The following is a 24,818-nucleotide window of genomic DNA, read 5'->3' on the forward strand; positions in this document are numbered from 1 at the left end:
ATTGTATAAAGGCGGATTTGGCAATAAAATTTCCGGTTAGATGTTGTGGTGTAGGAGTACCATTGGGTAGGTTCTCCTCGGTGGGTACGGAATGTGACGAGAATTTAGGCATTGTAGGTTGATTTTGTGGGGTATTGTGTATTGGGTTCTCCTCTCCTTCTATTGCGAAAGGGTTGATGAACTCAATAGTTGGTTGAATAACTTCACTAATACCTCTCAAATTCCTCCTAGCAAATCTCCTATTGTTCGTCAAGGTTCTTTCAATTTCACGGTCAAAAGGTAACAAATCACCTTGTGACCTTCTAGACATGCAAAATATCAAACAACTTAAAAACAATTAGAACAAACCTTGAGGAGTTTTACTTCCCCAAGGCGAAGAAAGACACAACTAATAACAATAAAAGGAAATCTAAATCAAGCAAACACCGTCCCCGGCAACGGCGCCATTTTTGATCGGCCCGTTTCGTGTTCACAATTAAAGGTGTGGTCGTTGGGTCACGTCCGAATCAAAACACAATTTATAACTTCACAAACAACTCTACAATTAGTAAAGAGGCAAGTAAAGGTCGGATCCCAAGGGACAGGTATTGAAATGAGATTTCTATTGAAACTAGTGGTGTCTAGGTGGTGTCACAATTTGGGTTGATGTAGAAGGTCACTAACTAAAATAGCAATAAACTAGCAAGATGAATTAAAAGGGGTGTAAACAGTTGATTAAAAAGCACTAAGGTGTCATGGGATCATAGGGGAATCATGGGAATTGATCATACAAACATGTTCTCAAATTATAAGCAAGCAATTATTGTTGTGATGGATTGAGTTGGGTTATATCTTACAATCCTAGGAAAGTTTGGGTCCCGGAGCCGAATCGATTAGATTGTACAATACCTACAAGTCGACTTAATCTTCCCTACTCAACAACATGCATGGTCTAATGAGACTCGAGTTGGGTTATGTCTTACAAGTCTCATTGAAAAGATAGGAGATGGTGGTAAATGCAAGGATTCATAGGCTTAGCATTTCATCAAATATAACATGTGCATGAGTTGAGATCAAAACAAGCAAGCAAATAAAGCATGAAAGCATATTAATTTAACCATGAATCATTCCCCATGTTGGTTTCCCCTAATCACCCATTAACCCTAGCTAAGAGACTACTCACTCATTATCATGTTGATTATGCTAGCAAGGTTGTCAATCATACCAACAAAATGAAACATGATGAATAAATGAAAGTAATTAACAATAATTAAAAAGGGATTAAGAGAATTATACCTACTAATGATTCCAATAATAAAGCAAAGATAAAAGAAGTACTTGATGCTTGATTGAGAGGTTGTCAATCTCCCAATAATAACCCAAATAATCTTCAATTACCCAAAATAAAGGATGAACAAAAGAGAGATTAAGGAAATAAAACTTGTATTAGAACTTGATTAATTGTTGATTACAAAACTAAAGAGAGATTTGATTGATATTAACTACTCTAAATATTGATAAGAAGAACATGCTCTTCTAATTAGACTAATGGGGTATTTATAGTGGAAATTAGGGGGATGCATTAGGGTTAACTAAGGGCTAAACTAGTAATTACACTTTTTAGATTGAGCAGGGAGGAGCCGGTATTTTCCGAAGGAAGGGCTTCTTTCTTCGTAGCTTGGAGAAGAGGAAATCGCGCTGTAGAGGAATCCGGGCGGATTAGGGTCGGGACGGGCGGATTCTGGCGATAGAACCCGAGCGGATTCAAGAGAATCCGGGCGGATTGTGGTGATGGAATCCGAGCGTCTTGGTGGAAAACCGCACGGATTGTGCAGGTGGAGGACGGCCGGATTGCATACAATCCGCACGGATTGTGCCTCAGCAAGACTTCTTCTTCTTTTCTTCCCTTTTCTTCATAAATTCCTTGGGGATTTCCTTGGGGACTCAAGGATCCTTTCTCAACATTGCTCATCTACTATCATATGTACAAAGGCCTTCTAATCTTGTCTCTCCTTGATGCTTGGTCATTGAATTCGATCAATTTAGTCTCGTTTTGCCATGAAAATGCAAGATTCTTACTCCTTTCCTACCAAGGGATCAAAATCTCAAAGAATATGCAAAACAAAGAACTAAAGATAATAAATGACCCAAATATGCACTAAAAAGCATGGGAACAAGGCTAATTCGGGGGCTAAATATGCGCTAATTATGGTCACATCAGTAAGTGTGCTAGAATGGTCGATCGTGTTTTGATTCGTCGTCGATCTCTTGTCCAGTTTCCAAGATGCCTGACACTAGCACCACAAGCAACAGTAAAGCCCAGAATGGTAATGATCAAATCCTAGCCGCGCTCGCTCGTCTCGAAACTAGCCAAGATCAAGTGAATAATCGACTCCACACGATCGAAGATCGAATCGTTGTTGTAGAGACTAGGTTACCTCCCCCAGGAAGCGAAGTGCCTAATGATTTTGTGAATGATTTCGTGAATGAAAGTCCTCCACCTTTCGTGGGAGCGCAAGAAGTTAACCCTCCCGTAGGTCCTACTTAATCTGAGAAACGACTCCAATACTTGGAGGAACAACTAATGTATCTCAAAGGAGATGATATCTATAGGGAAAACAACCGCAAGTATGAGGCCGTGAGTTCCAAATTACCAACCAACTTTAACATGACGGATATCCCGAAATTCAAGGGGCATGAAAACCCTTTGAACCATATCCGTGGTTTCAAGGATTACATGTCTATCAAAGGCATTAAACCCGAGATGTTCTTAAGGATCTTTCCTTCATCTCTTGACACCATCCCGAGACAATGGTTCTATTCCCTAGAACACAAGAAGATTGCCACCTGGGATGATGCCGCAATCGAGTTCGCTAAACAATATGCTGATAATGCCGAGATCCAAGTCAATATGCGCACTTTAGAGGTTCTAACCCAAAATGATAAAGAAGGCTTCACCGACTTCCTAAGTAGGTGGAGGAAGACTAGTACCAACTTGTCGAACGTCCAGATGTAGCTACCCTCATGGAAAAGTTCGTGGACAACTTAAAGCCCATTTATGCAAGCCATTTAAGGTACCAAAACATTAAGACCTTCAAGGACTTAACAGTACTAGGGACAAGAATCGAAGATGACATCCGTAAAGGACTCCTGTCCAAAACGGTAGGCCGTGGATATCAAGGCTCAACGAGTCGTTCTTACGGCTCCACTAGCAAGACTGATGAAGTTAACCTTCTCGAACCGTCAAAGTAGAGTATCCCACAAAGAAAGTTCACAAATATTGGGGATACATACTCCAATGCTCTGAAGAGATTGATGAAACAGGGTAAACTCCAACCCATAGGCCCTACACCTGAACCAGAAAAGAAATCCAAATCCTGGGACGAGAATTCGTACTGCGAAGGGACACGATACAGAAAAATGTTACAAGCGAAAACATGTACTTCAAGACATGATTGAAGATGGTCGCCTACCAATACCGCCTGGAGGTAAGCCTAACAATACTCAGAATCCTCTTGGAGTTCTGATGATCACAAGTGACGAATCTACCTTAGATTGCTCACATCTTATCTCCCCAAAAGAGGAGGTAATCAATGGGATATGGACGGATAGTGAGGAAGATGTCTACCTCTAGGATCTTCCCTTAATCAAAAGAGCCGAAAGCGTCATAGATGAGATCATTACCACACTAGGCACAGAAACCAGTTCGAATCAGCAGAAAGAATGGAGAAAATCGATCAAGTGGACAAACAATCAAAGAAGACTCTTCAAGCTCACCACTGGAGAAGGAGAGATGTTCAAAGGAAAACCAGAAGACGATGAATTCGAGTCAGAGTCAGAGTCGGAGTCTAGAGAAGTCCCTAGAGAGTCTCCTCCTGTCGTCACTCCCACTCCCCTTGTTTCTCCGAGCTTAGCATCAAGTAGCAACAGTAGTTCGGGAAATGTCCCAACGGCTGTCCCTTTACCGCCACTGACTACTGAACATATGGTTTCTTTGTTTCAACTCTTTTCAAATTTTAATATGAATAAATCAGGTTCTGCTTACTCTTTGTGATATTCTGAATGCAATTCTGTTTATGATGATAATGAGGATGATCCAGACCCAGACTCAATCGAAATACCTCCCTACATAGCCAAAGAAATTGTAGATACCCGTATCCGTCGATATTGGAATTTATAGAGAACCCGACAAACACCCGATGATGATAGGACACATGTATTCTTTAGTTGTCATTGTCATTATTTGGGTTCGTTTTACGATGTAGAATGGGCGTCGTCGATGAAGTATTTTATTAATTTAAATGATATTTAAATTAATGTTTTTTAAGTGAGTTCATTTTATTAATTTAAATGATATTTAAATTAAAGTTTTTAGGGTGAATTCAATTTATTTTATTTTATTTTGAATTTATTTTCTTAAGTTTATTTTATTGATAATAAAATAAATATTTGATTTGAAAAAATCATTTTATGAATATATTTGATTTGAAAAATCATTTATTTTAATTTATTAATTGATTTGAAAAATCGATTTTTAAAAGCGAAGAAAACTCGTTTTAAAAGCTTGTTTTTGAGCTCGATTTTAGCTCGGTTTTTGAGCCCGTTTCCTTTACGAATTGGCACGAATCTCGAGTACATTAACCAACCCAAGCCTCTACCCATCCACCCTTGTTCGAACCCCCTAACCACGGCCCAAATCCTCGTCCAAAACAGGCCCCAAACAGCCCGCACTAAACCGAGCAGCCCCCTGTTTTGGCAGCTCAATCCCGAGCCCAAAACCCGCTCCAAACACCACCAAAACCCGTACCCATTAACCCTAACCCATACCCTAGTATCCTACCCATATTACCCTAGCTTAATCATCAAGAAAACCCCTCTCAAACCCTCACAAAAACGGCTGGACAGCAGCCATACGGGATGAAGCCCGATTGCCCCTCCCTCTCTTTTAACCTATTTTAACTCCTTATAAATACCACCCCTTCACCATACATTCATTCCTCTAAGTTATCCATACATCCTACCATCACTCACAAGCTTTAAACCTCAGAAACAAACCCTAATTGCCTCTCAAAATCCCTCCACAAAACCGACATACAAACTGAAACTGTTTGTGTGTCCTCCTCGAAAAACAATTCGTTCCTCCCTCAAACCTCCATCAAAACTCGAGTTTCTTGTTCCTAATTAACCATATAACATCCATCTACACATTAGACAAAGATTTACGAGCCAAATTGCCCTTGAGAGTACACGAAATCCCTCGAAAAAAGAGTGTTATACACTCTGTTTTCGCGGTTTGTTCTAGTCTGTCCAGTTCTGTTTGTGCTCGTTTTTCGTGCCCAATAACTCAAAACGAGCAGGGGTTGCTTTAAAATCTCTGTTCTCCTCTCTTTCTAGTTTTCAAAACATCTTTTAAATCGAATTTTCATCGTGAAACGAGGGAGAAATCATCGTTTGAAAGTTGCTGTCCAGATTTGTCAAAAACGCGTGTTTGCTTTGTTCTTCGTCGACGACGGCCTCTCGAGATAAAATCTACCATCGATTACGACCCAAGACGGTGTCAACGATACATGTAGGTTGAGGGTGCATCAAATCCTCCTCTTTCTCCTTTTTTATTTCGTTTTTATGCTTGTTTTTCTTATAGTTTATTTTTGTTTATTTATCGCTTCTATTTATCGTTTAAATTAACTATGAAACTAGTTTAGTCCGAGTATGAGTTAAAGTACCACCATGAACACCGGCGTTGACTTGAGATGGGAAAAGAAACCGCTACATCAGTCGGTCGTACACCCCGTCTCATTTACATATCCTCGTGTTCAAGGTAGGGCATAAATAAAACGAATTTCTAACTTCGCTCTTCGCTTTTGACCCCTTTGTTGTTTCGGCCAATTCGACACACCCTAGGATCCGTTGTATATTAGTTTAACCTCTGATTGTTAACATATGACGTATTTAGACGACGTTAGATCAATTTAATAACCTAATTAGACATATTAGGTGGCATCGACATAACTTTAAAAATCGATTGACAATTCTATAACCTAATTGAATACATCTTTCTTTTCACTTAAATTCTCGCTAGTATAAGAGTGCGTGATTAACACCTTCTTATTAACACTCGATGAGTTAAATTAATTAGCGAACTTGACCTAATTTGACCCCTTTTGAGCCGTGTAGAATACACAATTGCAGGACCTCTTTTCAATCGATCAACGTCGTTTATAACTCGTTTTCTAACTCGTTTTCTAATCCGTTTTGCAATCATTCGATCTAACCAATGAACCTAACCTAGGAACTAGGATGGCCTTGTCTTGGCCGTGAGGGTGGTCGTGGTTTGGGCCGTGAGCTTGGCCGTCTTCTCTGTCTTTCTTGCTTCGTTTTTTTTATACCTTTTGTTCCTCGTTGTTTCGTTGCTTGTAATTTGTAATTTGTTTATCGAGTTGTAATTTTCGAGCTTGTTTTACTTTTATTGAGTCAAAACCTCTTCAACAAACCTTAGTCTTGTTTGGTTAGACGGTTGTTCCCCAATGCTTGTAGGAGCGTAGTAAACCGCATGTTGTTTAAAGCAACATGGCCCGGTTTATGCTAATGCATGCTTTGGTGCGTAGCCTTATGCCTAATTCAATGAGATTAAGTGAAAGCACGCGTTACGAGGAGTGACCCAAGGCCGTGTGTCATGTAGGCCGTGAGTCACCCCTTTGTGCACGGTTTTCTAGGCCGAATGGCCGTGTATTGCGTCGTGTGTATAGCGTTGTATTTAGATCGAGTTGTATCTTTAATTTATCGTTGCGTCGGCATGAAATGCCTGGTTTGTAATAGGTCAAGATCTATGGTTTGTGGATCCGTCTAAATACCATTGGATTACGAGAGTCATTCAAATCGAGTGATATAGGGTACAAGTCTTTATCTTTAATCACTCGTAGTCGATTGGCTTTATGCTTTTCGATGAAAGGTGTAAAGTTGACTTGAACGGTTCCAAGTTCCCATAAAACTTGGTGGCGACTCTAATTTGTCTTAATTCTTCATTACATCCATTACGAAAATGCTAGGGCCTATGCCCCAGTTCAGGATAAGTTGCCCACAAACATGGTACTCACTGATATCCCAAAGTTTAAGGGCACAGAAGATCCAGTCCACCATGTTAAGGCCTATAAGGGGTACTTAGCACTAAAGGGAGTACCTGCTGACATGCTCTCTGAAATTTTCGCCCAATCTTTGGGTGAACACCCGAAGGCGTGGTTCTACAATCTTGACCTTAAGAACTTCCCCACTTTCGAAGATATTACGGTGGAGTTCTGCAAGCACTATGCTGATAATGTCGAGATTCAAACCAACATAAGAACATTGGAGGTGATGACACAGAAAGACAAAGAAGGCTTTACTGAATTCCTTGCAAGATGGCGCGCTGAAAGCGTGAAATTAGCCAAGAAGCCTGACGAAGTTGAAATGGTAGATAAGTTTGTAAAGAATCTACGACCTATTTACCGCAATGCTCTGAAATACCAGAATTTTGGCTCTTTCAAAGAATTGATAAGAATCGGGATAAAGGTAGAAGATGATGTCATAAGGGCAGAGGCTGAAAAGCCGAAAGGGTACCAAGGGGCCTCATCGTCTAAGGCCAAGGCCCCCAGCAACGACCCATATTGATGAAGCCATCAATCTCTTAGAAGGGCAATCGAAGAAGTCGCAGCGCCAAACGCCTAGGGCATTCACCGATATCGGATGCACTTATACATATGCTCTCCAAAGGCTCATAGCCCAAGGAAAGCTGAAGCCTATTGGTCCAACTCCGGACCCTCCCGCTGATCAACAAGGTAAATGGTATAAACCAAATGCCTACTGTGCCTTTCATCAAGGTAAAGGCCATGATACTGAAAGGTGTTATCGACTGAAGCACGAAATTCAAGACATGATCGAGAACGGAACGCTCCCGATCCCAGCTGTTAAACCCAATAACATCACCAATCCATTTGGCGATCACGCCAACTTTGTTTCTGTCGAAGACAATGTCGATTATTCCCATCTTATCCGCCCATGTCACTTGAAAGGGGCGTTTATCGGGAAAATATTTGTGGATTGCTTTGAATTCTTGCCAAACCCGAAGAATGAAATTCAAGTCGGGAGTCTTGCTCTAGAATGTACTCCTCTCTTTAACGAAGTTAATAAAGGACAATTCGATTCACCAACCTTCATCATTGGCGTAGATCCTCAGAGGACTACCTCGGGATGGAGGAAGACCATCAAAGGGATCAAGGACAAGGGCCGAGCATCTAAGCTGACAGCTGAACAAGGGAAAGCTCATGACCAGATTTGAAATTATGAGTCGGGATCTATTTTCTTATTTTAGTCGAGTCGAGTCTAGGACTTTCTTTTCCTGAAGTTGAGTCGTTTGTTCCGCGATGACCTAGGGTGTGTCCTAAGAATCGTTCCTTCGAGTCTGTTAAGCATTTGTCATTCCAATAAAAGTCGCAGTTTCGTTTCCAAATATGTCTTGTTTTCAATCCTCAATCATTCTGAAAGCATGATAAAATGCACAGCACACTCAAAGGCATCCCTGGGGTAGAAATAAGTCCTGTTTCAAAAGGTAAGGTACACTAGGATCCCGTGTTTGTTTCCTTTACCTATTCCATGTCTGGTGGTAGAAAACCTCCATCTGAACCAATGTTTGTGACAAGCTTTTAGATGATTCTATGACAAACCCGGACTAGCTCCTTGTTTCCCCTATCGATGATGGAAGGCAAGCCTTTTCCCCAACAAAATCATCCCATCTCGAAGAGAGAAGATATCAACCCGTTCTAACAAGGAATTGTTAGTTCCTACCCAAATTAGTTGGCGAAGCCCAGTTTTCAAGGTGTATCCATTTATGACTAAGAGAATGAATAGAAGATCATTTTCAAAGAGAGAAAAAAGATGAAAAAGAATGAAAAAATGAGAAAAAGAGAAAATTTGAAAAAATGAAAAAAATGAAAAAAAGAAAAATGAAAAAAAAGATGAAAGAAAAAGAAAAAAGACAAAAAATGTTGAAGTTATTGCAGAGTGCTTTTGGTTGGATGTCGAAGTTACGGAAGCCAGAATTCAAGTCAAGTACCCATAGTTGAAGTTCAATGGGCGAAGCCCAAAAGCTTAAGTAGTAACCTCTTTACCCTCTAAGTCCTTCCTGAGACAGTTACAAAGGGATAGTCGGGAATTTTGAGAATTATTCCGCTTGTGTTGTTACACCCAGCCTTTAGGGTCCAGACATGGAAATTTGAACCCACATCATTTTTCAATCCATTTGCACTCGTGGTTCATCAAACCCGAGACACCTTTTCCAACCACGATGTAAGCCATAACCCGTTGGCCTTAGCACCACAAAGCGAACCTTCAGAATGATAGTTTACCTTGCGAACCTATTTTTACCAAGCTCCACATCCCAAAGAATCAAAACCTTTTGTACCAACCCTAGACACGGGATACAACGGTACCTTACAGGCTAGAATGGGATACGACATGATACCTTAGGTGAAACCTTTGAGTGTGTACACACAATCAAAATGCCATGTTTATGCACCAAGATCGAACTACGTCGGATTTGATTTCGCTCCACGCGAATACGTAGGCAGTCCTTCAGAATAAGGGATTCAATCTACCCACTCATCAACCAAGTTGTCATCTTGTCGGTTTCTTACGGGTCTTAACCAAGTCCAAATGAAGCCACCTGTGTTTGAGTTGGTCTTAGTACTCGATGTAAGCTAGGATAAGGATATAGGTTCAGATGAGTAGTGTCGAGTCTCAGAATGAGCTTTATCTAATGGTTTAGGCAAAGATGCTGAGTCATATAGTTGTGAGTTTGTGTTGGGAACAGAAAATATGAAAAACCCGCTGAAAAGAAAGAAGGTGTGGAAGAAAAATAGTAAAAGCCCGCTGAAAAGAAAGAAGGCGGTGGCAAGAAATGATGAATACTCGCTGAAAAGAAAGGAGGCGAGGAGAAGAGTGGCAGAATGTTCCCAACAAGAGTGATGTGTGATGTCCAACTGTTCTCATAAAATCAGTCTGTGTTTAGTGTCTGGGCGAAGCCAACATTGTTGCTCTGTGAGTTTAATCCTCCTTGTCAAGGCCAAGTGATCTTGATTCCCATGTGCCCTCGGGAGCACGCCCATGACATACGATATCTACATCCCAAGTCGACGACCTCGTGATTCCCATTTGCCATTTTGGTGCGCCGGATTGGCCAATTTACATTTTCTATCCCCAGCGGAGTCGCCAAACTGTGGACAAGGCCCTCGGGAACTGCGTCCGCGGGATCCACACCAGGCATAATCGACTCGAGGTTCTTTCGAATCGAATTAAGACAAATTAGAGTCGCCACCAAGTTTTTTGGGAACTTGGAACCGTTCAAGTCAACTTTACACCTTTCATCGAAAAGCATAAAGCCAATCGACTACGAGTGATTAAAGATAAAGACTTGTACCCTATATCACTCGATTTGAATGACTCTCGTAATCCAATGGTATTTAGACGGATCCACAAACCATAGATCTTGAGTAAGGGGTGAGGGTACGTGTTAGGAAGCCCATAAGGACACCTAACCCCGCCCGTCAATAACGGCCTTTACTAAGTCAAGTATCGGATTTCAAACAAGGTCATAGCTACTACGATATATGATATGCAAACATCGTTTTAAAACCCTAACATGTGAAGTTTCTATGTTGATTTAGATGCAACTAGACTAACTTTGTCAAAGTTGTAATTTAGCATGTGGGTTGATTGATCTAACAACATACAAAACAAAGCAAACAAGGCTTAAGGGGGAATGGGGGAGCCGTGGGATCTACCTATTACAAACCAGGCATTTCATGCCGACGCAACGATAAATTAAAGATACAACTCGATCTAAATACAACGCTATACACACGACGCAATACACGGCCATTCGGCCTAGAAAACCGTGCACAAAGGGGTGACTCACGGCTTACATGACACACGGCCTTAGGTCACTCCTCGTAATGCGTGCTTTCACTTAATCTTATCGAATTAAACATTGGGTCACGCACCAAAGCATGTATTAGCATAAATCGGGCCATGTTGCTTTAAACAACATGCGATTTACTACGCTCTCACTTGCATTGGGGCACAACCGTTTAACCAAACAAGGTTAAGGTTTTTGAAAGAGGTTTTGGACTCGATAAAATAAAACTAATTAGAAAATTACAATTCGATAAACAAATTACAAACAACGAAACAACGAAGAACAAAAGGTATAAAAAAACGAAGCAAGAAAGACAAAGAAAACGGCCAAGCTCACGGCCCAAACCACGACCACCCTCACGGCCAAGACAAGGCCATCCTAGTTCCTAGGTTAGGTTCATTAGTTAGATCGAATGGTTGCGAAACGGATTAGAAAACGAGTTAGAAAACAAGTTATAAAACAGGTTGATCGATTGAAAAAAGGTCTTGCAATTGTGTATTCTACACGGCTCAAAAGGGGTCAAATTAGGTCAAGTTCGCTAATTAATTTAACTCATCGAGTGTTAATAAGAAGGTGCTAATCACGCACTCTTATACTAGCGAGAAATTAGGTGAAAAGAAAGCTGTATTCAATTAGGTTATAGAATTGTTAATCGATTTTTAAAGCTATGTCGATGCCACCTAACATGTCTAATTAGGTTATTAAATTAATCTAATGTCGTCTAAATATGTCATATGTTAATAATCAGAGGTTAAACTAACATACAACGGATCCTAGGGTATGTCGAATTGGCCGAAATTTCTAGTCCTATTTGGGCAGCGTTCCGCGTTTTTTTAAAACGATGCTATTTTGAAAATAAGTTGTTCAAAAGTTCGGTTTTGAAAAGGACATGGGAATTTTCGAAAAAAAGACTCGGGAAAACACATTGCACATTGTCATTCTCATGCTATAAGGATGTATGCTCCTAGACATCTCTAAGTCTCGGCAAGTCTTCTATAAGAAGGTCTATGCCCTCCATCCTTTTACGGTCTTATAGAGCAAGGTGTCTTAAGGTAAAGTACCTAGAAGATCGTCCCCACCATCAAGAACCACGCGAGGCGAAGTGGAAGCGAGCAATGTGCAGCTTCCTAGCATAGTGGGACGTCTCCCCCCACGCATCACGAAGAAACGCTGGGACGGCCCGGGCAAGTCCTTAAGGGTTTATGCATGAATCGTAGCACTATGAGTAATGTTTTACTTTCCAACACTTTCTTTTCAAGTTTCACCTCGGAGGAAAAGACCCTAGAAACAAAGTGTAACTAGTCCTCTTTTCCCCAGCAGATTCGCCAAACTGTGGACAACTTATCCTGCACCGGGGCATAGGCCCTAGCATTCTCATAGTGAATGTTCTTCCCCTGGGAGAGTTTCAAACGGTCTTCGATGAACTTGAACCGTTTTTCCAGATCAGTCAGTGGTGGAGGGGAATCTTCACCCAGCTTAGATTCGATTGCATCCATTCGGGTCATCATGAGGTTCACGACCTCAGTAAGCTTGTTAACAGCATCTTCCATTGCTTGACGTCGGGTTTTTGGCGGCCTTTCTACAAGAAAACCCGTCTTGCGAGTCAATATTTAAAGTAAGAGCCCCTGCACACTTAAGGACACGACCCCAACTTGACTCAAACAAAGACTCGACTTGAGATTGACTGACCAGAGGTTCGACTCACGGTTGGATCTAGACCTTGGTTCATTTTAGACTCGACAAAACGACATGACTCAAACTGTCATAAATCGGTTATAAACCGGACTTGGTGTGACTAAACCCGTGATTGGGCTAACACAGCCCATGGGTTCGAGTGAAAACGTCCTAAAGGGCCTAGCTTGGACGTTTTTTGTGGACTATCCTAGACCAAAAGGTCGACCAACATGACTCGAAGCCCAAGAGGTGAGCTTGGGTAACCCAACAAGGTCGTGTTCTAGACTCTTAGAACGAAACACACCCGGCCTAACACGGCCATGACCCGGACACGACTCGACGCATTTCATGCTTGGTTGAGGTTCGAGAAACATTTTGGATTGATTTTGAAAAATGAAGGATTGATTTGAAAATGAGATTTGAAATGGGCAGCATGCCGGCTATAAAAGCTCATTTTGGGCCGAAAATTCTTCATTACGAAAATGCTAAACTGTGGACAAGGCCCTCGGGAACTGCGTCCGCGGGATCCACACCAGGCATAATCGACTCGAGGTTCTTTCGAATCGAATTAAGACAAATTAGAGTCGCCACCAAGTTTTATGGGAACTTGGAACCGTTCAAGTCAACTTTACACCTTTCATCGAAAAGCATAAAGCCAATCGACTACGAGTGATTAAAGATAAAGACTTGTACCCTATATCACTCGATTTGAATGACTCTCGTAATCCAATGGTATTTAGACGGATCCACAAACCATAGATCTTGAGTAAGGGGTGAGGGTACGTGTTGGGAAGCCCATAAGGACACCCAACCCCGCCCGTCGATAACGGCCTCTACTAAGTCAAGTGTCGGAGTTCAAACAAGGTCATAGCTACTACGATGTATGATATGCAAACGTTGTTTTAACCCTATCATGTGACAACAATTTCTATGTCGTTTTAGATGCAACTAAACTAACTTTGTCAAAGTTGTAATTTAGCATGTGGGTTGATTAATCTAACAACATACAAAACAAAGCAAACAAGGCTTAAGGGGGAATGGGGGAGCCGTTGGGATCTACCTATTACAAACCAGGCATTTCATGCCGACGCAACGATAAATTAAAGATACAACTCGATCTAAATACAACGCTATACACACGACGCAATACACGGCCATTCGGCCTAGAAAACCGTGCACAAAGGGGTGACTCACGGCCTACATGACACACGGCCTTGGGTCACTCCTCGTAACGCGTGCTTTCACTTAATCTCATTGAATTAGGCATAAGGCTACGCACCAAAGCATGCATTAGCATAAACCGGGCCATGTTGCTTTAAACAACATGCGGTTTACTACGCTCCTACAAGCATTGGGGAACAACCGTCTAACCAAACAAGACTAAGGTTTGTTGAAGAGGTTTTGACTCAATAAAAGTAAAACAAGCTCGAAAATTACAACTCGATAAACAAATTACAAATTACAAGCAACGAAACAACGAGGAACAAAAGGTATAAAAAAACGAAGCAAGAAAGACAGAGAAGACGGCCAAGCTCACGGCCCAAACCACGACCACCCTCACGGCCAAGACAAGGCCATCCTAGTTCCTAGGTTAGGTTCATTGGTTAGATCGAATGATTGCAAAACGGATTAGAAAACGAGTTAGAAACGACGTTGATCGATTGAAAAGAGGTCCTGCAATTGTGTATTCTACACGGCTCAAATAGGGTCAAATTAGGTCAAGTTCGCTAATTAATTTAACTCATCGAGTGTTAATAAGAAGGTGCTAATCACGCACTCTTATACTAGCGAGAATTTAAGTGAAAAGAAAGATGTATTCAATTAGGTTATAGAATTGTCAATCGATTTTTAAAGCTATGTCGATGCCACCTAATATGTCTAATTAGGTTATTAAATTGATCTAATGTCGTCTAAATACGTCATATGTTAACAATCAGAGGTTAAACTAACATACAACGGATCCTAGGGTGTGTCGAATTGGCCGAAACAACAAAGGGGTCAAAAGCGAAGAGCGAAGTTAGAAATTCGTTTTATTTATGCCCTACCTTGAACACGAGGATATGTAAATGAGACGGGGGTGTACGACCGACTGATGTAGCGGTTTCTTTTCCCATCTCAAGTCAACGCGGGTGTTCATGGTGGTACTTTAACTCATACTCAGACTAAACTAGTTTCATAGTTAATTTAAACGATAAATAGAAGCGATAAATAAACAAAAATAAACTATAAGAAAAACAAGCATAAAAACGAAATAAAAAAAGGAGAAAGAGGAGGATTTGATACACCCTCAACCTACATGTATCGTTGACACCGTCTTGGGTCGTAATCGATGGTAGATTTTATCTCGAGAGGCCGTCGTCGACGAAGAACAAAGCAAACACGCGTTTTTGACAAATCTGGACAGCAACTTTCAAACGATGATTTCTCCCTCGTTTCACGATGAAAATTCGATTTAAAAGATGTTTTGAAAACTAGAAAGAGAGGAGAACAGAGATCTTAAAGCAACCCCTGCTCGTTTTGAGTTATTGGGCACAAAAAACGAGCACAAACAGAACTGGACAGACAAGAACAAACCGCGAAAACAGAGTGTATAACACTCTGTTTTTCGAGGGATTTCGTGTACTCTCAAGGGCAATTTGGCTCGTAAATCTTTGTCTAATGTGTAGATGGATGTTATATGGTTAATTAGGAACAAGAAACTCGAGTTTTGATGGAGGTTTGAGGGAGGAACGAATTGTTTTTCGAGGAGGACACACAAACAGTTTCAGTTTGTATGTCGGTTTTGTGGAGGGATTTTGAGAGGCAATTAGGGTTTGTTTCTGAGGTTTAAAGCTTGTGAGTGATGGTAGGATGTATGGATAACTTAGAGGAATGAATGTATGGTGAAGGGGTGGTATTTATAAGGAGTTAAAATAGGTTAAAAGAGAGGGAGGGGCAATCGGGCTTCATCCCGTATGGCTGCTGTCCAGCCGTTTTTGTGAGGGTTTGAGAGGGGTTTTCTTGATGATTAAGCTAGGGTAATATGGGTAGGATACTAGGGTATGGGTTAGGGTTAATGGGTACGGGTTTTGGTGGTGTTTGGAGCGGGTTTTGGGCTCGGGATTGAGCTGCCAAAACAGGGGGCTGCTCGGTTTAGTGCGGGCTGTTTGGGGCCTGTTTTGGACGAGGATTTAGGCCGTGGTTAGGGGGTTCGAACAAGGGTGGATGGGTAGAGGCTTGGGTTGGTTAGTGTACTCGAGATTCGTGCCAATTCGTAAAGGAAACGGGCTCAAAAACCGAGCTAAAATCGAGCTCAAAAACAAGCTTTTAAAACGAGTTTTCTTCGCTTTTAAAAATCGATTTTTCAAATCAATTAATAAATTAAAATAAATGATTTTTCAAATCAAATATATTCATAAAATGATTTTTTCAAATCAAATATTTATTTTATTATCAATAAAATAAACTTAAGAAAATAAATTCAAAATAAAATAAAATAAATTGAATTCACCCTAAAAACTTTAATTTAAATATCATTTAAATTAATAAAATGAACTCACTTAAAAAACATTAATTTAAATATCATTTAAATTAATAAAATACTTCATCGACGACGCCCATTCTACATCGTAAAACGAACCCAAATAATGACAATGACAACTAAAGAATACATGTGTCCTATCATCATCGGGTGTTTGTCGGGTTCTCTATAAATTCCAATATCGACGGATACGGGTATCTACAGAGCCCCCACTTTGACTGAGGCTTGGACAAGGCGAAAGTCAAAGTATACCCCAGGTCCCTTTCGACCTGAGGATTCTTCGGGTCGTTTATAGTCCATTAGACTTGCGTGCATAAGCTCGCCAGCCATAAGAAGAGACCATACCTGAAACTTCGTTGGAGATTGACTCTTGCTTCTGTTGCGTCGAAATATCATCGTTGGTCATCGACCCCTAAATTGCATATATGGTGGGTTGAGCCTTATCCTCAGGCGCCTACGTATCCGTTTCTGACGGAATCAAACCCGCGTCGTAGTTTAAGAATCGCCGACACATGCCCAAAGTTTATCATCTGCTGGCATTTGTCCAAAATTCATCATCTGTTGACATTTGCCCAAAATTTATCATCTGCTGGCGCTTGTCCGAATGGGACGGGGCTTTCCGAGGAGGTTGCCGCCACTCTCATCATTTGCTTTCAGCCACGGAATTCTTCCATTTCATACTCTTGTATTGAATTGAATTCTTGGTGGATATCATCCTTTACATCTTGGTAATGGTCTCTGAAGCCCACGGCTTCAGAGCCCCCAGTTTGTGATGGCTCTAAAGTCGAAGACTTTAGAGCCCCAAATGAAGCATATCCTGCCGCATTTGAAGCACAAAAACGTACTAGCAATAATCATCACATAAGCACATTTGGATCATCGATCCTAAAATTAGATCATTTGAAAGATTGGGTCATCGACCCGAAAATTGAACTTGAAAATTTTGAAAAAACTGGGCCATCGACCCGAAGTTTGAATTTGACATCACTTGGAATGTTGGGCCATCGGCCCTTCAAAAATTGAATCTTGAATTTTGAATTTTGAAGGACTGGATCATCGACCCACAAAGATTCCACTACTTGGATCATCTATCCACAATTCGCAAAAAGTTTTTGGAATTTCGGAATTCTGAAATATTTGGCATTTTGAAATCGAACCTTGACGGGTGAGCATGAAACATGACACAGACACTCTGTAAGACTCGTAAACAACGTGGGCGTAGCCCGCTACCGTAAAACAAAAAGGAAAATAAAACCGTGAGTGTGCACGAGTTTTAATTCAATTATTGACTTATTGGGGGTAGAAATGTAAATTGGCCATTCTGACGCCAAAAGATGACAAATGGGAATCACAAGGCCATCGGACTTGAGACAGAGATATCGTATGGCATGGGCGTGCTCCCAAGGGCACATGGGAATCAAGATCACTTGGCATTGACAAGGTGGATTAAACTCACGGAGCAACAACGTTGGCTTTGCCCAGACACTAAACACAGACTGATTTTATGAGAACACTTAGACATCACACATCACTCTTGTTGGGAACATTTTGTCACTCTTCTCCTCGCCTCCTTTCTTTTCAGCGAGTTTTCATCATTTCTTGCCACCGCCTTCTTTCTTTTCAGCGAGCTTTTACTATTTTTCTTCCACGCCTTCTTTCTTTTCAGCGGGTTTTTCATATTTTCTGTTCCCAACACAAACCCACATCTATGTGACTCAGCATCTTTGCCTAAACCGTTCGATAAAGCTCATTCTGAGACTTGATACTATTCATCTGAACCTATATTCTTATCCTAGCTTACATCGAGTACTAAGACCAACTCAAACAAAGGTGGCTTCATTTGGACTTGGTTAAGACCCGTAAGAAACCGACAAGATGACAACTTGGTTGATGAGTGGATTGAATCCCTTATTTCGAAGGATCGCCTACGTATTCGCGTGGAGCGAAATCAAATCCGACGTAGTTCGATCATGGTGCATAAACATGGCATTTTGATTGTGTGTACACACTCGAAGGTTTCACCTAAGGTATCATGTCATATCCCATTCTAGCCTGTAAAGTACCGTTAAATCCCGTGTTTGGGGTTAGGTGTAAAAGGCTTGGATCTTTTGGGATGTGGAGCTTGGTAATAACAAGTTGGAATGGTTAACCATCATTCTGAAGGTTTGTTTTGTGGTGCTAAGGCCAAGGTCTATGGCTGCTGATGTGGTTGGAATGGTGTCTCGGGTTTGATGAAACCCGGGTGCAAATGGGTTGGAAAACAATGTGGGTTCAAATCTCCATATCTGGTCCCTAAAGGCTGGGTGTAACGACATGAGCGGAATGATTCTCAAAATTCCCGACTATCCCTTTGTAACTGTCTCAGGAAGGACTTAGAGGTATGGATGATTGCTGATGGCACTACCTGACCATTTTGGCTTCGCCTTTGAACTTCGATCAACATTTTGACATTTCTTTTTTCTTTTCTTTTCTTCTTCTTTTCTTTTTTTTTCTTTCCCTTTTTCTTCTTCTTTTTCATCTCTTCTCTTTTTTCATTTTTCATTTTTTTTCTTTTGCTTTTTTTTTTTTCGTCCTTTTTTTTCCTCATCTTTTCATTCTTTTTCATCTTTTTTTTTTCTTCTCTTCTTGAAAATGGTCTTCTATTCATTCCCTTAGTCACAAATGGATACACCTTAAAAGCTGGGCTTCGCCAACTAAATTGGGTTAGAATTAACAATTCCTTCTTAGAACGGGTTGATATCTTCTCTCTTCGAGAGGGGATGATTCTGTGGGAAAAAGGCTTGCCTTCCGTCATCGATATGGAAAACAAGGAGCTAGTCCGGGTTTGTCATAGAATCATCTAAAAGCTTGTCACAAACATTGGTTCAGATGGAGGTTTTCTACCACCAGACATGGAATAGGTAAAGGAATCAAACACGGGATCCTAGTGTACCTTACATTTTGAAACAGGACATATTTCTACCCCAGGGATTCCTTTGAGTGTGTTGTGCGTTTTATCATGTTTCGGAATGATTGAGGATTGGAAACAAGACATATTTGGAAACGAAACTGCAACTTTTTTTATTGGAATGACAAATGCTTAACAGACTCGAAGGAACGATTCCTAGGACACACCCTAGGACATCGCGGAACAAACGACTCAAATTCAAGAAAGGAAAGTCCTAGACTCGACTCAACGAAGATTAGAAAATAGATTCCGACTCATAATTTCAAATCTGGTCATGAGCTTTCCCTTGTTCAGTTGTCAACTTAGATGCTCGGCTCTTGTCCTTGATCCCTGTGATGGTCTGCCTCCATCCTGAGGTAGTCCTCTGAGGATCTACGCCAATGATGAAGGTCGGTGAATCGAATTGTCTTTTATTAACTTTGTTAATAAGAGGAGTACATTCTAGAGCAAGACTCCCGACTTGAATTTCATTCTTCGGGTTTGGCAAGAATTCAAAGCAATCCACAAATATCTTCCCGATAAACACCCCTTTCAAGTGACATGGGCGGATAAGATGGGAAAAATCGACATTGTCTTCGACAGAAACAAAGTTGGCGTGATCGCCAAATGCATTGGTGATGTTATTGGGTTTAACAGTTGGGATCGGGAGTGTTCCATTCTCGATCATGTCTTGTATTTCGTGCTTCAATCGATAGCACCTTTCAGTATCATGGCCTTTCCCTTGATGAAAGGCACAGTAGGCATTTGGTTTATACCATTTACCTTGTTGATCAGCGGGAGGGTCCGGAGTTGGACCAATAGGCTTCAGCTTTCCTTGGGCTATGAGCCTTTGGAGAGCATATGTATAAGTGCATCCGATATCGGTGAATGCCCTAGGTGTTTGGCGCTGCGACTTCTTCGATTGCCCTTCTAAGAGATTGATGGCTTCATCAATATGGGGTCTTTGGGCCTTGCCCTTAGACGATGAGGCCCCTTGGTACCCTTTCGGCTTTTCAGCCTCTGCCCTTATGACATCATCTTCTACCTTTATCCCGATTCTTATCAATTCTTTGAAAGAGCCAAAATTCTGGTATTTCAGAGCATTGCGGTAAATAGGTCGTAGATTCTTTACGAACTTATCTACCATTTCAACTTCGTCAGGCTTCTTGGCTAACTTCACGCTTTCAGCGCGCCATCTTGCAAGGAATTCAGTAAAGCCTTCTTTGTCTTTCTGTGTCATCACCTCCAATGTTCTTATGTTGGTTTGAATCTCGACATTATCAGCATAGTGCTTGCAGAACTCCACCGTAATATATTCGAAAGTGGGGAAGTTCTTAAGGTCAAGATTGTAGAACCACGCCTTCGGGTGTTCATCTAGAGATTGGGCAAAAATTTCAGAGAGCATGTCAGCAGGTACTCCCTTCAGTGCCAAGTACCCCTTATAGGCCTTAACATGGTGGACCGGATCTTCTGTGCCCTTAAACTTTAGGATATCAGTGAGTACCATGTTTGTGGGAAACTTATCCTGAACTGGGGCATAGGCCCTAGCATTTTCGTAGTGGATGTTCTTCCCCTGGGAGAGTTTCAGACGGTCTTCAATGAACTTGAACCATTTCTCCAGATCAGTCAGAGGTGGGGTAGATGAAGAGGAATCTTCACCCAACTTAGATTCGATTGCATCCATTCTGGTCATCATGAGGTTCACGGCCTCAGTGAGCTTGTTAACAGCATCTTCCATTGCTTGACGTCGGGTTTTTGGCGGCCTTTCTACAAGAAAACCCCCGTCGAGTCAATATTTAAAGTAAGAGCCCCTGCACACTTAAGGATACGACCCCAACTTGACTCAAACAAAGACTCGACTTGAGACTGAATAACCAAAGGTTCGACTCACGGTTGGATTTAGACCTTGGTTCATTTTAGACTCGACAAACGACATGACTCAAAATGTCATAAATCGGTTATAAACCGGACTCGGTGTGGCCAAACCCGTGATTGGACTAACATAGCCCATAGGTTCGGGTGAAACGCCCTAAATGGCCTAGCTTGGGCGTTTTTGTGGACTATCCTAGACCAAAAGGTCGACCAACATGACTCAAGGCCCAAGAGGTGAGCTTGGGTGACCCAACAAGGTCGTGTTCTAGACTCTTAGAACGAAACACACCCGGCCTAACACGGCCATGACCCGGACACGACTCGACGCATTTCATGCTTGGTTGAGGTTCGAGAGGCATTTTGGATTGATTTTGAAAAACGAAAGATCGATTTGAAAAATGAGATTTGAAATGGGCAGCATGCCGGCTATAAAAGCTTGTTTTGGGCCGAAAATTCTAGTCCTATTTGGGCAGCATTCCGCGTTTTTTAAAACCATGCTATTTTGAAAGTAAGTTGTTCAATAGTTCGGTTTCGAAAAGGACATGGAAAATTTCGAAAAGACTCGGGAAAACAATTTGCACATTGTCATTCTCATGTTATAAGGATGTATGCTCCTAGACATCTCTAAGTCTCGGCAAGTCTTCTACAAGAAGGTCTATGCCCTCCATCCTTTTGCGGTCTTATAGAGCAAGGTGTCTTAAGGTAGAGTACCTAGAAGATCGTCCCCACCATCAAGAACCACGCGAGGTGAAGTGGAAGCAAGCAATGTGCAGCTTCCTAGCATAGTGGGACGTCGCCCCCCACGCATCACGAAGAAACGCTGGGACGGCCCGGGCAAGTCCTTAAGGGTTTATGCATGAATCGTAGCACTATGAGTAATGTTTTACTTTCCAACACTTTCTTTTCAAGTTTCACCTCGGAGGAAAAGACCCTAGAAACAAAGTGTAACTAGTCCTCTTTTTCCCAGCGTGAGTCGCCAAATCGTGGACAAGGCCCTCGGGAAGCTGCGTCCGCGGGATCCACACAGGCATAATCGACTCGAGGTTCTTTCGAATCGAATTAAGACAAATTAGAGTCGCCACCAAGTTTTATGGGAACTTGGAACCGTTCAAGTCAACTTTACACCTTTCATCGAAAAGCATAAAGCCAATCGACTACGAGTGATTAAAGATAAAGACTTGTACCCTATATCACTCGATTTGAATGACTCTCGTAATCCAATGGTATTTAGACGGATCCACAAACCATAGATCTTGACCTATTACAAACCAGGCATTTCATGCCGACGCAACGATAAATTAAAGATACAACTCGATCTAAATACAACGCTATACACACGACGCAATACACGGCCATTCGGCCTAGAAAACCGTGCACAAAGGGGTGACTCACGGCCTACATGACACACGGCCTTGGGTCACTCCTCGTAACGCGTGCTTTCACTTAATCTCATTGAATTAGGCATAAGGCTACGCACCAAAGCATGCATTAGCATAAACCGGGCCATGTTGCTTTAAACAACATGCGGTTTACTACGCTCCTACAAGCATTGGGGAACAACCGTCTAACCAAACAAGACTAAGGTTTGTTGAAGAGGTTTTGACTCAATAAAAGTAAAACAAGCTCGAAAATTACAACTCGATAAACAAATTACAAATTACAAGCAACGAAACAACGAGGAACAAAAGGTATAAAAAAAACGAAGCAAGAAAGACAGAGAAGACGGCCAAGCTCACGGCCCAAACCACGACCACCCTCACGGCCAAGACAAGGCCATCCTAGTTCCTAGGTTAGGTTCATTGGTTAGATCGAATGATTGCAAAACGGATTAGAAAACGAGTTAGAAAACGAGTTATAAACGACGTTGATCGATTGAAAAGAGGTCCTGCAATTGTGTATTCTACACGGCTCAAAAGGGGTCAAATTAGGTCAAGTTCGCTAATTAATTTAACTCATCGAGTGTTAATAAGAAGGTGTTAATCACGCACTCTTATACTAGCGAGAATTTAAGTGAAAAGAAAGATGTATTCAATTAGGTTATAGAATTGTCAATCGATTTTTAAAGTTATGTCGATGCCACCTAATATGTCTAATTAGGTTATTAAATTGATCTAACGTCGTCTAAATACGTCATATGTTAACAATCAGAGGTTAAACTAATATACAACGGATCCTAGGGTGTGTCGAATTGGCCGAAACAACAAAGGGGTCAAAAGCGAAGAGCGAAGTTAGAAATTCGTTTTATTTATGCCCTACCTTGAACACGAGGATATGTAAATGAGACGGGGGTGTACGACCGACTGATGTAGCGGTTTCTTTTCCCATCTCAAGTCAACGCGGGTGTTCATGGTGGTACTTTAACTCATACTCGGACTAAACTAGTTTCATAGTTAATTTAAACGATAAATAGAAGCGATAAATAAACAAAAATAAACTATAAGAAAAACAAGCATAAAAACGAAATAAAAAAAGGAGAAAGAGGAGGATTTGATGCACCCTCAACCTACATGTATCGTTGACACCGTCTTGGGTCGTAATCGATGGTAGATTTTATCTCGAGAGGCCGTCGTCGACGAAGAACAAAGCAAACACGCGTTTTTGACAAATCTGGACAGCAACTTTCAAACGATGATTTCTCCCTCGTTTCACGATGAAAATTCGATTTAAAAGATGTTTTGAAAACTAGAAAGAGAGGAGAACAGAGATTTTAAAGCAACCCCTGCTCGTTTTGAGTTATTGGGCACGAAAAACGAGCACAAACAGAACTGGACAGACTAGAACAAACCGCGAAAACAGAGTGTATAACACTCTGTTTTTCGAGGGATTTCGTGTACTCTCAAGGGCAATTTGGCTCGTAAATCTTTGTCTAATGTGTAGATGGATGTTATATGGTTAATTAGGAACAAGAAACTCGAGTTTTGATGGAGGTTTGAGGGAGGAACGAATTGTTTTTCGAGGAGGACACACAAACAGTTTCAGTTTGTATGTCGGTTTTGTGGAGGGATTTTGAGAGGCAATTAGGGTTTGTTTCTGAGGTTTAAAGCTTGTGAGTGATGGTAGGATGTATGGATAACTTAGAGGAATGAATGTATGGTGAAGGGGTGGTATTTATAAGGAGTTAAAATAGGTTAAAAGAGAGGGAGGGGCAATCGGGCTTCATCCCGTATGGCTGCTGTCCAGCCGTTTTTGTGAGGGTTTGAGAGGGGTTTTCTTGATGATTAAGCTAGGGTAATATGGGTAGGATACTAGGGTATGGGTTAGGGTTAATGGGTACGGGTTTTGGTGGTGTTTGGAGCGGGTTTTGGGCTCGGGATTGAGCTGCCAAAACAGGGGGCTGCTCGGTTTAGTGCGGGCTGTTTGGGGCCTGTTTTGGACGAGGATTTGGGCCGTGGTTAGGGGGTTCGAACAAGGGTGGATGGGTAGAGGCTTGGGTTGGTTAGTGTACTCGAGATTCGTGCCAATTCGTAAAGGAAACGGGCTCAAAAACCGAGCTAAAATCGAGCTCAAAAACAAGCTTTTAAAACGAGTTTTCTTCGCTTTTAAAAATCGATTTTTCAAATCAATTAATAAATTAAAATAAATGATTTTTCAAATCAAATATATTCATAAAATGATTTTTTCAAATCAAATATTTATTTTATTATCAATAAAATAAACTTAAGAAAATAAATTCAAAATAAAATAAAATAAATTGAATTCACCCTAAAAACTTTAATTTAAATATCATTTAAATTAATAAAATGAACTCACTTAAAAAACATTAATTTAAATATCATTTAAATTAATAAAATACTTCATCGACGACGCCCATTCTACATCGTAAAACGAACCCAAATAATGACAATGACAACTAAAGAATACATGTGTCCTATCATCATCGGGTGTTTGTCGGGTTCTCTATA

Source organism: Silene latifolia, chromosome 3, assembly GCF_048544455.1.
Source record: "Silene latifolia isolate original U9 population chromosome 3, ASM4854445v1, whole genome shotgun sequence".
NCBI lineage: Eukaryota > Viridiplantae > Streptophyta > Magnoliopsida > Caryophyllales > Caryophyllaceae > Silene > Silene latifolia.